General features: G+C 39.4%; 1 pseudogene; it reads left to right on the top strand.

Moving 5' to 3' along the window:
- Positions 1 to 12,375: 12,375 nt before the first annotated feature.
- LOC101283060 (elongation factor 1-gamma-like) lies at positions 12,376 to 13,687 on the top strand (annotated as a pseudogene).
- The last annotated feature ends 1,983 nt before the right edge of the window (positions 13,688 to 15,670 follow it).

Below are 15,670 nucleotides of genomic sequence, written 5' to 3'. Positions count from 1 at the left end.
TGTCTTTTGGTCTTGTTTATGGTTTCCTTTGCTGTGCAAAAGCTTTGAAGTTTCATTAGGTCCCATTTGTTTATTTTTGTTTTTCTTTCCATTTCTCTAGTAGGTGGGTCAAAAAGGATCTTGCTGTGATTTATGTCATAGAGTGCTCTGTCTATGTTTTCCTCTAAGAGTTTTATAGAGCTAATCAATGAATTGGGTAAAGTTTCAGGATACAAAATTAATGCACAGAAGTCTCTTGCATTCCTATACACTAATGATGAAAAATCTGAAAGTGAAATCAAGAAAACACTCCCATTTACCATTGCAACTTAAAGAATAAAATATCTAGGAATAAACCTACCTAAGGAGACAAAAGACCTGTATGCAGAAAATTATAAGACACTGATGAAAGAAATTAAAGATGATACAAATAGATGGAGAGATATACCATGTTCTTGGATTGTAACAATCAACACTGTGAAAGTGACTCTACTACCCAAAGCAATCTACAGTTCAATGCAATCCCTATCAAACTACCACTGACATTTTTCACAGAACTAGAACAAAAATTTCACAATTTGTATGGGAACACAAAAGACTCCGAATAGCAAAAGGAATCTTGAGAACGAAAAATGGAGCTGGAGGAATCAGGTTCCCTGACTTCAGAGTATACTACAAAGCTACAGTAATCAAGACAGTATGGTACTGGTACAAAAATAGAACGATAGGTCAATGGAACAGGATAGAAAACCCAGAGATAAACCCACGCACATATGGTCACCTTATCTTTGATAAAGGAGGCAGGAATGTACAGTGGAGAAAGGACAGCCTCTTCAATAAGTGGTGCTGGGAAAACTGGACAGGTACATGTAAAAGTATGAGATTAGATCTCTCCCTAACACCATACACAAAAATAAGCTCAAAATGGATTAAAGACCTAAATGTAAGGCTAGAAACTAACACTTCAACTCCTTACTGCACCGATGCCTGTTCTCCAATTCCTGTGGTCAAATCCACATGTTGGGGCCCCTCCCCATGGGGAAAGGGGAGAGCAGAGCCCAAATCCTACATGATAGGAAACTCAGCTGCACAGGAAACTGACCACACCACACACAGTTTGGTTCATGGGACCTTATTATCTTATTACAGACCTCTCAGTCATAATTTTTTTTATCTTTCAGTGAGAATTTTATTTATTAATAAAAATTATATATATCAAAGGTGTGCAACATGATGTTTTGATATAAATATACATTGTGAAATGATTTAGTAAAAACAATTAACATATCCACCACAAAATGTTATCATTTTGTGTGTGTAGCGAGAACACTTAAGATCTACTCTCTCAGCAAATTTCAAGTATACAGTGCAGTTAAATAATAAATTTTTTAATAAAGCAAACAACCCAGGGCAAAGAGGTATCCAGGATCAAGTTTATAAAGAGCCTTTCAATTAATGAAATGATGTATCTGTGGCAATTCCTTTCTAAAGACACCTGAAATCCTTACTTCTTTAATACTAGTTAAGCTCAGTGTAAACTATAGAATAATTTTATGGCATTTCTCATAATTAACACAGGTTTCAGGGACCAAAAGTTCCTCTTGGACCTTATGAAAATGTTTGGTAATGTTAGTGCCAGAAGGTAATACACACTTTCTGCATTTCTGCCCCGCAATGCAGCAGTTATTGCCGTTGGGAGTCATCGTGATAATTCTCTTAGGTCATTTTTCCATTTAGTTGTTCTCATTATCTCCAAGTGCTGCATGACTACATGCTTCTCAAACTGGAAAATGCATAGCCCCAATTCTGTGAAGGGAAGATTCAAAACAAAGTGTTTGTGATACATCTTTCTGGAGCATCAAGTTTATTGACAAGAATTGGAACAACAAAGTAGCTGAAAAGAGTTATCCCCCTCCTCCAACAACATGGAAGACAGAGTGAGGGAACGTGTCCCAGGAGATGCAGTTCAGTCTCTTAATTTTCACCTAGGTGGGGACTGAGGGGAGAGACCTGCAGTAAGGGTGACCTCTATTCTGGTCCTCCAGGTGACTCCAAACCATCCTCTGAGCTGGCCATGTTTTGGATATGATGCTTCTGAAGGCCATGGATGTGCATAGAACACTCCCATCATCCAATGGACAAAGTCCCAGGGAGCACGGCCTGACCTTCCTGCTTTGGCCATCCATTCAGTATTACATTGGTCTCACTTTATTTTGACACTTCTTGCTGGGCAGTCTGCAACATAGGTGTTTTAAAATAAAGTTCCAGAATCTCCCAGCCACACCCTGCTGTTTCTGGCTGTGGCCAGAGGGAGCAGCTGGGGACACTCTATCAGCCTCCCCAGCATGGGAGGAATTTCCAGGGTTGGATACACCCTGAGAGCAGCTGGTTCCTTCTTGAGCTCCAGTCTTGCTACTGGTGCTCCCAATGGAGGGGGATGCCCCAGGCCCACATTGGAGGGACTGGGATGGGGGTGGCAGTCCTCACCTCCAGGCTGGGTGGGGAATTGGCAGGCTCTCTGGCCTTCTGCCCTGACTCTTTGTCCTCCTGAAGCCACTCATTTTCTCCCTGTTACAGCCATGTGGGGTTAAGAGGCTCACTTTTCACAGACACCTCAGGACTTGGGGAGGTTCAACCCTGTGGCTGCTGAGGTTAGTGGAATGGGAGGGCCTCATAGTGATGGTGCAGACCCAACCTTGTGTTCCTTAGAGCTCATGCTGTCATGCTTCCTGCCTGTTCTTGAGTGGTGAACCTGGTTTCACCCCAATCTCAGGGGCTCTTTTCACAAGACAGCTCACTGTACAGCCTGAGTGGCTCCTCCTCGCCCATGTTCACCCATGGATGCCTCATTAGGTCACTTAAAGTGTCTCTGTTCCTGGGGTTGAGGGTCATCATTGTTTTCAAGAGATTTTCTATCTCTAAGGAGAGATAAAAGGAGATATAATGTTGCCCTTTCAAGGTTTGCTGCCCAGCTCCCAAAAGTTCTCTCCTCCAAAGGGTAGAGATCCAGTCACCATAAAGTAGAGAACCACCCCCAGGCTCCTCTCGTCCACCAAGGGGTTGGCATAGTTCTGGCCCAGGAAGAGTTCTGGGGCAGCATGAATGGGGCTGCCGCAGAAGATATCAAGCTTGTCACACTAATTAAACTCATTGCTGAGGCCAAAGTCTGTAATTTTCATGTTCATCTTGGCATCAAAGGGGAGGTTCCATGGCTTCAGGTCCTGGTGCATGATGCCCACTGTTGGCAGTGCTGCAGAGCAGAGATCAGCTGCCAGAATGTGCCTCAGGCCTCTGCCTCTGTCATGTGGCCATGGTCCTGTACCTAGCTAGACATGTTCCCCCCACTTAGGTACTCCATGTCCAGGAACAGTGTCAGTCGCCTCCAACAGCTGTACAGTATAGGAGTGATTCAGAGCCTTCAAAATGTGGACTTCCCAGAAAAGTCTCAGGAGGCTGGAGGAGCTCTGCTGACTTTTCTTAATGACCTTGTTGGCTACCTCTGTCCCAGTCAGAATGTGCCAGGCCAGCTTCACCTTGGAAAAGTTACCTTCACCAATGGTGTGGAGGATCTCATAGTTGTCAATATGAACCTCCTCATCAGCAGAGATGGCCTTGGGGCCCTTCATCATGGTGGCCTGCTAACTACACCAACTGACAGCACTAACTAGCAATGCTAACTATGCTAAGTGTACTAACTATACTAACAGTGCTAACTATACTAACTATGCTAATAAACAATATTAACTATACCAACTATGCTAACTATACCAACAATACTAACTATACTAACTGTACTAATACTAGCAATATTAGGGGAAAAATAAGATAAAATGAGAAAAAGAACAAAGAAATAAAAGAAAGCAGAAAGAAAAAAGTGGGGAAAACAAAAAAAATTGAGAAGAAAAAATTTTTTAAAGAAAGAAAAAATGATAAAAAGACAAAAAATAAAGAAAAACAAGAAAACAGAACAAAGAAAACTAAGTAAAATGAAAAGCAAAAGAAAATGAGAAAAATAAAAAAGAGTAGAGAAAAAGAAAAAAATAAAGAAAACAAGATGGCAAAAACAAGGAGAAAACACAAGCTCACTGTGAGTCCAAGGATATCAGGTCACAAAAAGAATCTTCCTGGACTCTAAGGACAAAAAAACTTAGGCCTAACCAGGGACTTAATGGCACCTTATGAGGTCAGAGAAAGAAATGGACCAATCATGGCTGGGGATAAACCACAGTGTTTTGCTTTCTTTTTTTTTTTTCTTTCATGTTTTGGTCTCAAGACCCCTTTATGCTTAGAAAAAAATGATCCCAAAGAGATTTTTCTTCATGTATGTTATTACAGATTGGTATTTACTTTGTTAGACATTTAAATCTGTAAGATGTTTCAGTGACATTTTCATTTCTAGTTTGAAAATCTGTAGGAATTTTAAAGACCTCATAATATCTACACTTGAAATATTCAATTCCTTTTCCTTAAACTCTGGTCTCAAAAAGATGTTACAACTTAACTGATATCAGGACACTGTAGAAAAATTTTCTGTTGCATAAGACATGATAACGTATATTATTATCCAGGAAGCTGAGAGGAAGATTTGCCAGGAAGATCATTAGCAGATTTCTCATCAGGAACCTTGGAGATCAGATGGCTTGGGTTGATGTATTCAAAGTGTTGAAGGAAATAAGCTGTCAACAAAGAATCTTATACCTAGCAAAACTGTCCTTCAAAAATAAGGGAGAAATTAAGACATTCCCAGATAAAAAAGATAAAAACATATGATGCAAATATTTGCTACCTATAAGAGACTCACTTCAGATCCAAAGACAAAAAAAGTTGAACATAGATAGAAAAAGATAGTCCATGCAAATAGTAACCAAAAGAAAGCAGGAGTGGCTGTACTAATATCAGACAAAATAGACTTTAACTCAGAAGAGTTTACAAGAGACAAAGAAGGACATTATATGTTAATAAGGGGTTCAATAGAGCAAGAAGGTAAAATCATAAACATTTACATACTTAAAGACAAGCAAATGTGGACAGAACTGAAGGGAAAAATCGTTCTACATAATAGTTGGAGACTTCAATATTCAACTCTCAATGATGGATAAACAACCAGACAATAGAAGTGAGGAGGTAGAGGACACAATACTGAACAACACAATAAACCAATTAGATCTAACAGACATACACAGAACCCTTCCCAACAATAGAACACATGTTCTTCTCAAGTGCATATGGGACCTTCTCCAGGACAGACCATGTGTTAGGTCACGATTTGTCTCAGTAGATTTTAAAAGATAGATATTGTACAAAGTATCTTCTCCAACTACAGTGGGATAATAGATATCAGAAAGAGTGAGACTTCCCTGGCAGTCCAGTGGTTAAGACTTCACCTTCTGGACTTTCTTGGTGGTACAATGGTTAAGAATCTGCCAATGCAAGGGGCATGGGTTCATGCCCTGGTCTGGGAAGATCCCACATGCTGTGGAGCAGCTAAGCCTGTGCACCACAACTACTGAAGTTGCATGCCTAGAGCCCATGCTCTGAAACAAGAGAAGCCACTGCAATGAGAAGCCCATACACCACAATGAAGAGTAGCCTCCACTCACCACAACTAGGGAAAACCCTCTTGCAGCAATGAAGACACAGCCAAAAAGTAAATAAATAAAAATAAAATAAATTTTAAAAAATTAATTCAAAAAGAAAAAAAAAAGAACTTCACCTTCCAATGCAGGGGGTGTGGGTTCAATCCCTGGTCAGGGAGCTAAGATCCAGAGTGCCTCAGGGCCAAAAAACCAAAACAAAACAGAAGCAATATTATAACAAATTCAATAAAGACTTTTAAAAAATGGTCCAGGGCTTCCCTGGTGGCGGAGTGGTTGAGAGTCCACCTGCCGATGCAGGGGACATGGGTTCGTGCCCTGGTCTGGGAGGATCCCACATGCAGCGGAGCGGCTGGGCCCGTGAGCCATGGTTGCTGAGCCTGCGCGTCTGGAGCCTGTGCTCTGCAATGGGAGAGGCCTCAACAGTGAGAGGCCCGCGTACCGCAAAAAAAAAAAAAAAAAAAATGGTCCACATCAAAAAAATCTTTTAAAAAAAAAGAATTTTTTATTAAAAAAAAAGAAACCAGCAACAGGAGGAAAAGTGGAAAATTCACAAATTTGTGAAAATTAAACCACTTTATAGAACCACCATGTCAAAGAAGAAAGCAAGAGGGAAATTAGAAAATACTTAGAGATGAAGGAAAATGAAGCACAACACACCAAATGTGGGAAAGAGCAAAGCAGTGCTAAGGAGAAATTTATAGCTATAAACACATTTTTAAAACCCTCAAATCAACAACCTAACCTCATGAAACTTAGGGAACTAGTAAAAGAAGAATGAACTAAACCTAATACTAGCAGAAGGGAGCAAATAATAAAGATTAGAGCAGAGACAAAATAGAGAGTAGAAAACCAATAGAGAAAATCAACAAAACCCAAAACTGGTTCTTTGGAAAAATTAACAATGTTGACAAATCATTAGCTGGAATGACTAAAGAAAAGGGAAGACAAATTATTAAAATCAGAAATGAACATGGGGGCATTATTACTGACTGTAGAGAGATAAAAAGGATTATGAAAAATTGTACTGTAACAAATTGGATAACCTAGATAAAATGGACAAATCCCTAAAAGTATAAAACCTCCCAAGGCTGAATCACAAAGAAATAGAAAATCTGAATAGACTCATAACTAGTAAGGTGATTGGATCAGTAATCAAAAACCTCTTTACAAAAAGAGCTCTGGAACAAATTGATAGCTGGCAAATTGATTCACTGGTGAATCATACGACATTTAAAGAAGAACTAACACCAAGCCTTCTCAAAGTCATGCAAAAGAAATTCAGGAGAAAGAACACTTCTTAACTTACTCTGTGAGGCTGGCATTGCCTTGATACCCCCCAAATATCTCTGGCTCATCTCCTAGACAGTCACCAGAGTATTTTACTAAAATATCCAGGCAGAGCTGTTCTTTGCCCAGTGGCTTGAATCTGGTTCCTCTAAGATCTTTCTACTTCCCTTCAGTCCCACCCCCTGATTCCTGGAGAGGGGAGAGGGGCTGAAGATTGACACAATCACTAATGGCCAGTAATTTAGTCAGTCATGCCCATTGTACTGAAGCCTCCATAGAACCCCAGAATGATAAGGTTCAGAGAGCTTCCAGGTTGGTGAACTTGTGGAGGTTTGGGAAGTAGAGAACTCAGAGGGCATGGAAGCTCTGTGCTCCTGAGTTATAACCTTTTATAATTTATAACCTTTTATAATGAGACATCATTGCACTGAGAATATAACTGCAGGCACTGATTGGGTCAAAACCCCCACACTGCCTTTCCATGCATTGGTGAATGTATACAGTGAAAAATAAATAAATAAATAAAGACTGGGGAGTAAGCAAGAATGACAAGATTTTAATACTTTTTTTCTCCAGCCCATTATTTCTCTCTTCTTTTTTTCTGTCTTCTTTTTTTCATTTTTTTCTTTTCTTTTCTTTCTTTCTTTCTTCTTTTTTTTTTTTTTGCCTTAATTCCTTCTCTGTTTCTTTGTTCCCTGCTAGTCTCTGTAACTAATTTTTTTTTCTGATCCAACAACCTAAGAAGATTCCTTTGTTGCCAGAAGAACAAATTGGAGTTTCTAAGGGTGGTACATTTATCTAGCCTGGGACATTACAAGTGCCAGAATTTCAGTAGATCTTGTATGTTATGACAAAGGTTGGTAATAGGGAAAAGGAAATAGATCATGAACAAGAAAATTTAGGTCTTGCTGCATTTTATTTCATGTATAGGAAATTATGTCTACAGTTTCGTTAAGGTACATAATCATATGATTTTTAGCCTAGCACCTCTCATGTTCCTCCTCTTTCTTCCTAGTTCAATGACATTTTTCTCATCCTCCAAACCCCTAATTTACTAGGTTGGGAACTCCACGAGAGGGAGAACCATATCAATCCCTTTTACCGTGGTATCCCCAAAGCTAAGCATGAATCACAGGGAGACATTTCATTGTGTATTTGCCTGAAAATATGATTTTATTTATTAATAAGTGAATGTTCAGCTTTTTGTTACTACAACATATTTTATAGAGGTTGTTTTATTTCACCCTGATAACAGGAGTCAGATCCCCAAAAGAGTTACCCTCAGGCAGATCCAGGGTATGAGTACAGTGGGATCTTCTGCATCTATAGCCATATATCTTTCCACTAACTACACCTACCTCTGTGTTAGCAAGATCAGTAGCAGGCTTCAGAAATTGTTCCTCACTCAATTGGCTGCTTCCAGTAGTGAGTGATAAAAGTAGTTTAACAAAGCTCCCTGGGATACAAGCAGATCAAAATGATAGATCCCTACTCCATTGGTTTGGTTTTGTTTTATTAACATGCAAATGAATGAAAAGCAAAGGGAGTTCTTCCAAGCCTAATTTTGTTTGTTGAGGAGGGAGGAATGAAGACATGATCAGAAGCCCCATTGAAGCCCAACTTCAAATGCTCCAATAGATCTGTAGTCTTTTGGAAATCAGATAGGTTGATAGGGCATCAGGATCTCGGACAACTGAATACAGCAAGGGATGAGTGAATGATTAGTGATGACTAGGCAAGATTTCAAGCATCCTGGGAAGTGCAAAGTAGCAAATGCTCTAAAGAGAAAGCTTTCATCTTGTAAACCTGAATGCAAAAATCACCAATTCATGGAAAGACAGTGTGGACCCTTTTACCTAATCAGTGCCTGCAGTTATATTCTCAGTGCAATGATGTCTCCTGATTGCCTGGCACATGTATTCTATGCTTCTCTTTTAATCTTTCAAGCTCTCTCTAGGTCTCTGTTCCCACCCCCTTACTTCCTATCTCTCTCATCAGTGACCCAAACTGACAGCTGTACATGAGCCATGGTGCTACCCTAGCCCCCATGCTACCCTGCATGCCCTCTCCCCTATTTCTCCTAAAAATTATCCCTCATTTTAGATTATCCACAGTTTCCTAAATTACTACACTCCATACTTCTAAGAATCACAAATATAATTTGAATGATAAATAGCTAAGTGTTTTAATTTATACTGCTCTTCCTCTATGGCATTTTTTCAAGAAAATGTGTTTACAGTGTATGTACCTGCAGGTCAGGGGTTCTGTTTTTCAATTCTTCCAGGCGAATTAACATGTTACTAGATCACTAGGATGTACTTAATATAAAGTGACAGATCCATGTCTTATCAAGCATTATATAAACTATAAACTATATATAAACTATACATCAGTTTGTTCCTTCGCCCTATAAAAATATCTGTTCCTTACCCTTTTACAAATACCATTTGTCATTTTCAAGCTGCTTCTGGAAATGAAAAAGGCTTTGCTCTAAACATGAACCAACTTAAATGCCATCAATAAAAAGACACTATAACTTACACACAGAGCCCCCTATCCATATCTAAATCCTTTTGTACCTGCTTGATACATTGACAAACCTTCTGTTTTTTATTTTACCATCTTGTTCATATTTTAGCAGCAAACTTTACACATTGGTATAAATGCATTTTTCATGATAAATTTACTGAATTATTTTATATTACTCCATTTGCTTTTCTAAATCTGCATTCATATAGGTGAGATTTATGAATAATTTTTTATATGAGCCACTTTGAGGTGCCTTAATGTAATGGTGCTTCATGAATCACTGGATGAGTTTGAGCTGAGGTGTAGCAGGCTATTTATCTCCTATTGCCATGCCAATGACACATTACCAGGACATGACATAATGGGTGCTGTCTGGTTTAATAAAAGATTGTTCCTCCTCCAGTACTTGAGGAGAGAGATTTCAATCAGCTCACAGTCTGGGACTCTATCTACTCTCAGGTTGAAATCATACTGTCAACAGCATAGCTTGCCATGAAGGGTGCTGGTAAAAGCATATTTGCTTGGACCAGCTCCAGACTGAGAAAACCCACAGCAAAAGCTAAACTAACAAGCAAGGACAAAGACATTTTCCAAATAGTGATGACTCCTGATTACATTTCTAAATTCTTCAGCCCAAATTTGGATGTGGCACATGTAGACTTTCATCTAAAATCAGTGAAACTCCCAGAAGAATTGTGTCTGGAGAGAAGGCTGTCTGATGTGATAAACAGCAAAATCTCCATCAGCCCAATTCAACTCAGAATTCTCTAAAGAGAAGAGTGTGAAGAAAAGAGAAACTCGGTACAAAAGGTTTCTCTGTTCTTGGCTGAGGATTTTGCTGACTGCAAGAATTATGCATCACTCAGACCCAGCAAACAGGGCTATGCTATCATTGTCACATCTCCCCAAAGTTACAACCCCATCGAGGTGTCTCACACTAGGTGAGAGCGCCAACATTTGAAGGAAAAAATCACTCCTCTTTGTGTCTGACACAGCTGGACTCAGAACTCTGTCATCACAGAGAAAATGGTTTATTGGCTCCCACAGTAACACATCAAACCTTCTGGAGATGTCAGGAGACCAAAGCAGTCATTCCCAGGCATCTGACTTCTTAGTAAAGCAGAGAAGGAAGACATCTTTGCAGTTGATGGGCCACAATTCCCTTGCCTCTCCAACACATTGTGCTATTGGGTCTGAAACTCATGTCAAGGAAGAGAAGACTTTTCAAAGATGACCCTTTCTCTGTATCCTCTTATCTAACTTCCTCCAGGGAAAGGGAGAACCATAGATACGGAGTTTCAATTCTGAGGAGAATATTGTTTAAAAAACAAAAAAAAATTCTTTTGAATCCTCCCCCTTAAGACTGGTCATTAATAAATGGTAAAAGTAGCTAACTATGGAGTATGGCTTTACCTTGAGACCTTTGTTTTCAGCTTCCCTCTCCCTTTCATTTATCACTTCCCTGATGGAATTGTTTAGAGCCTGTGTATTCTCCCCTGCTTTTCTTTATCAAAGCTGCTCTTATTACTTTTTTCCAGGGAATTTATTATTGCCTCTCTGTGAACACAGCACCATTCTAATTGTTATAGGATATGAAAAATATGTATTAATGAAAATATTTGGCCTCAAAATTAATAGTTAATCTTAAGAAATAATGGTTAATGAATGTGCCTGGCACTCTGCTCAGTGCTTTACAAGTGTCTCTTTTAAACCTATGGCATAGTTGTCCCTACTGCTATTCCTGGGAAGCTTATAATGATAAAGAAAACTTGTTCAATATAACACAACTAGAAAATAGCTGAGCAGGACTCAGACCTAGGCAATAAGGCCCTAACCTTGCACTTTTTACCACTAAGTTGTTACCAACTTCCTAAAGACAAAATACACAAAACAATCAGAGATGCATAATAGAGCAAACAAAACAACATGAGATGCTAAAATTTAGATATTCAAATGTCAGTATCTAAGTGTGTGGCCAAGAAAGGAAAAACCCACTTAGACATAACCTTATCCTTCACTAGAATGAAAACCATGAGGCACAAGCATTTGTCTTTACTGTTTTATTCCTAGTCCCTAATCCATAGTCAGTCACATAATAATAATAACTATTTTCTGAATGAATATTTTTAAATGTCCTAGACATAGAAAACAAACTTATGGTTACCAAAGGGGAAAGGGGGTGAGGGATAAAATTGAAATTTGGGATTAACAGATACACATTACTATATATAAAATAGATAAACAACAAGGACCTACTGTATAGCACAGGGAACTATATTAATATCATATATATATATATATATATATATATATATATAACTGAATCACTTTGCTGTATACCTGAAACATTGTAACTTGACTCTACTTCCATAAAAAAATAAAATTTTAAAAAAAGATTTGTACTTGTAAAGTAACAAGAGGCTTTTCATTAACTCTTATGACAATAATGGCAGAGTAAGAAATAGTTTATCACAGTGGGTAATAGTCATCTGAGAATGTTGTTGTTTTTTTACAAAGAAATGTGTTCCAGTCGTGTAATGAGGGTTGAAAAATCCCAGCGATATTAGCTCTCCCTGTTGCTAGTTTATGGAAATGTTAGTACTGTACGTAAGAGAAGATAATAATTCTAAGTAGAATTATCTACCATAATAATAATGTACTTATATTAATTCTTGAGATAAAATTAAAAAAACTTTTAAGAGAATTTTTTTCTTTATTCCAGCTAGTATATGAAATATTTTAAAAGACCCTTAATGTATTAAGTAAGCTGAATAAAGATTGAGTGTGTGCTTCAAAAATCATGGGGTTGTTTAAGAAATGGGATAATTTAGCTCAATTGACTTAATGAATCTTCACATTATTGATAAAATCTTCATGCTAGCCTTCCCTCTAAGAGCCTTACGCATCACTTTTATAAGGTACCCAGCTTAAAATGATCACATAGTAATATGACAATAAATTAGCCCCTTTCTCTGCAGAATCACCATGGCGGCTGGAACCTTGTGCACATATCCTGAAAACTGGAAGGCCTTCAAGGCCCTCACTGCCACTCAGTACAGTGGGGATCAAGTCCATGTGCTCTCCGCACCACCCCAGTTCTATTTTGGCCAAACCAACTGCACCCCTGAATTTCTCAGTAAATTTCCTGCTGGCAAGGTTCCAGCCTTTGAGGGTGATGATGGATTCTGTGTGTTTGAGAACAATGGCATTGCCTCCTATGTGAGCAACGAGGAGTTGCAGAGAAGTACTCTTGAAGCAGCAGTCTAGGTGGTGCAGTGGGTGAGCTTTGCTGATAGAAACATAGTTCCCCCAGCCAGTACCTGGGTGTTCCCCACCTTGAGCAACATGCACCACAACAAGCAGGTCACAGAGAATGCAAAGGAGGTGGTGAGGCAAATTATGGGGCTGCTGGATGCTCACTTGAAGACAAGGACTTTTCTGGTGGGCGAACGTGTGACAATGGCTGACATCACAGTTGTCTGCACCCTGTTGTGGCTTTATAAACAGGTTCTGAAGCCTTCTTTCTGCCAGTCCTTTCCTAATACAAACCACTGGCTCCTCACCTGCATTAACCAGCCCCAGTTCTGGGCTGTCTTGGGTGAGGTGAAACTGAAAAAATAGCCCAGTTTGATGTTAAAAAGTTTGCAGAGAGCCAGCCTAAAAAGGACACCCCACGGAAAGAGAAAGTTTCTCGAGAAGAGAAGAAGAAGCCCCAAGCTGAGCGGAAGGAGGAGAAGAAGACAGCTGCCTCTGCTACTGAGGAGGAGCTGGATGAATGTGAGCAGGCATTGGCTGCTGAGCAGAAGGCCAAGGATCCCTTTGCTCACCTGCCCAAGAGTAACTTTGTGTTGGATGAATTTAAGCGCAAGTACTCCAACGAGGACACACTCTCCGTGGTGCTGCCGTACTTTTGGGAGCACTTTGATAAAAATGGCTGATTCCTGTGGTACAGCGACTACTGCTTCCCTGAAGAGCTCACCCAGACATTCATAAGCTGCAACCTTATCAATGGAATGTTCCAGCGATTGGACAAACTGAGGAAGAATGCCTTTGCCAGTGTCATTCTCTTTGGAACCAACAATAGCAGCTCCATTTCTGGAGTCTGAGTCTTCCGAGGCCAGGAACTTGCCTTTCCCCTGAGTCCAGATTGGCAGGTGGATTATGAGTCATACACATAGCAGAAACTGGATCCCAGCAGCGAGGATACCCAGCCGCTGGTTCAAGAATATTTTTCCTGGGATGGGGTCTTCCAGCATGCGGGCAAAGCCTTTAATCAGGGCAAGATCTTCAAGTGAACATCTCTTGCCATTGCCTAGCTGCCTGCACCTGCCTTTCAGGGAGAATGGGGGTCATTAAAGGAAACTGAACATTGAACCCTTTCCTGCCCTGCCTCCTTCGTGGGTCATGGTTTCTTCAAAGGGGAGTAGATATTTTGAAGCAGGGTGTTGTCTATAGCTGCAGGACCTTCCTGTGCAGGAGAGAAGCCTTCAGAAGAGCAGAAAGAGAGGTCTCTCCTCGGTTTTGATTTTTTTTTTAATTGCCTTGCCTCTCCTTTGATGACGATCTTCTAGGCTAGCTGGGAAACATTGGATGTAGTTAGGAGGTGGTGAGACAGGGCTTTGTAACTACCTAATTCCAGACCTTCCTTCATGAAGGGGGAGAATACCTGCTGATGGGGTGAGAGCACAGAATGAAGAGTGACTTAACACTACTTCCTACAGCTGCCCTATGAGGTGGGGCAGCAGCCGTACCCAAGAGTCATAGTTTCAACAATTCAGACAAACAGCAAGAAGAGGTACAGATTCCTTGGAACAGATACTGGCCTGTGGGCCCTAACCTGGCTGTGGATCATCTCTAGAGTATCCCTATTTTATAACAAGGAAGTGGGGTTCAGAGATTTAAGCAAGTTGCCTGTGATCACACATCTTAGGTGGTGGAGGCAGGATTTTGAACCAAGTGGGTGTCACTGGAGCCTGAACCTTAAACACGTCCTACTGCTTCCTGCAATGTAGAGCAGTCAAAAATGTCAGTTAACAACCCTGAAAAATATTATAAAAATAAAAAAACAATAAATTATATTGCCAGCTTAAAATGAAAATAATCTAAGAGAACTTACCTAAAGATCAAATAATAAAATAGGTGATACCAAAAGTCCCTTTTAAATTTTAGTCCTGAAATTGTCCATTAGAAAGACATGCATTTCTGAAGAAGGAAAAAGAGTCAACACACCTGGTGCCTACATTTATGCATATGTACTTCCAAAATGACACCAATTAACTCTAAGATGATAAAGTGACCAGTCTACAGACTGTATAATGTAATGTGTTGTTTCAACTAGGAATAATTGGTGAATGTATATAAATATACATTCTAGAGGTAGAAGAGTCCCATTAAAGACTCCATATGACATCCCCCAAGTCATACACAATGAAGGTTAATAACACTCATTAAAATAAAATAGTACTCATATAAAGACATTGGGAATTCAAATATTCTCCCATAATATAGAATGTCATTACTAGATAGTTTTAATTGCAGAGTGACAGGAGATTATATATGAATATTTGGAAAAGAAAATGCAACTGTTGCTTCTTTGCTGTATTTCACATCTATCCACATTAAAACTGACCTTATTGCAGTGTTTCTGCTATGTCCAAGTGCTCTAAATCTCCAGAAAGTCACCATCACCCTTTGGGCTCTCTCCAAATTTATGCTATCTTTAGTATTCATGAACATGAATCCTTAAACTTCTCCATAGAAAAAGCATAATTTTAGATCCTTTTCCCTTCCCCACATCCAGACAGTCATGGTGTCCTGTGTATTCAGTGATGATTCCACAGCTCCTGTTCAGGTCCTCATTGTCTCTCACATGGATAATTGTGGCAATGGATTCCTGACTTCTCTGTTATCTCTTCTCTAAAATCTTTCCTTTACACGGTGACCAAATTTATCTTCTTAAATCACAAGTCAGATAATGTCTGCTCCCTTTAAGAACACATGGAGGCTCCTTGTTTTCTATTGAATAAAGTCCAAAACACTCTACTGCTCATTGGACTTCCTTTGTGCTTTTTAAATCTATCCAATCTTTCTAGTTTTATTTCCTTCTACACCTCTCTATCTATTCCACACTCAAGAAAGAACAGATTTTCAGGTATTTCTACCAATTTACTGTTAGTCATTTTTAGCAAAAGGGACATTCTGAAACTATAATTAATTATAAATCTATAATTATAACAAGACTATACAAGAATCATTTATTTCTAAAAGATGCACTGGTC

The sequence above is a fragment of the Orcinus orca genome, chromosome 15 (genome assembly GCF_937001465.1).
Source record: "Orcinus orca chromosome 15, mOrcOrc1.1, whole genome shotgun sequence".
NCBI classification, from domain to species: Eukaryota; Metazoa; Chordata; class Mammalia; order Artiodactyla; family Delphinidae; genus Orcinus; species Orcinus orca.
The sequence above is the reverse complement of the archived record's forward strand: the minus strand, read 5'-3'. Positions and strand labels throughout refer to the sequence as shown.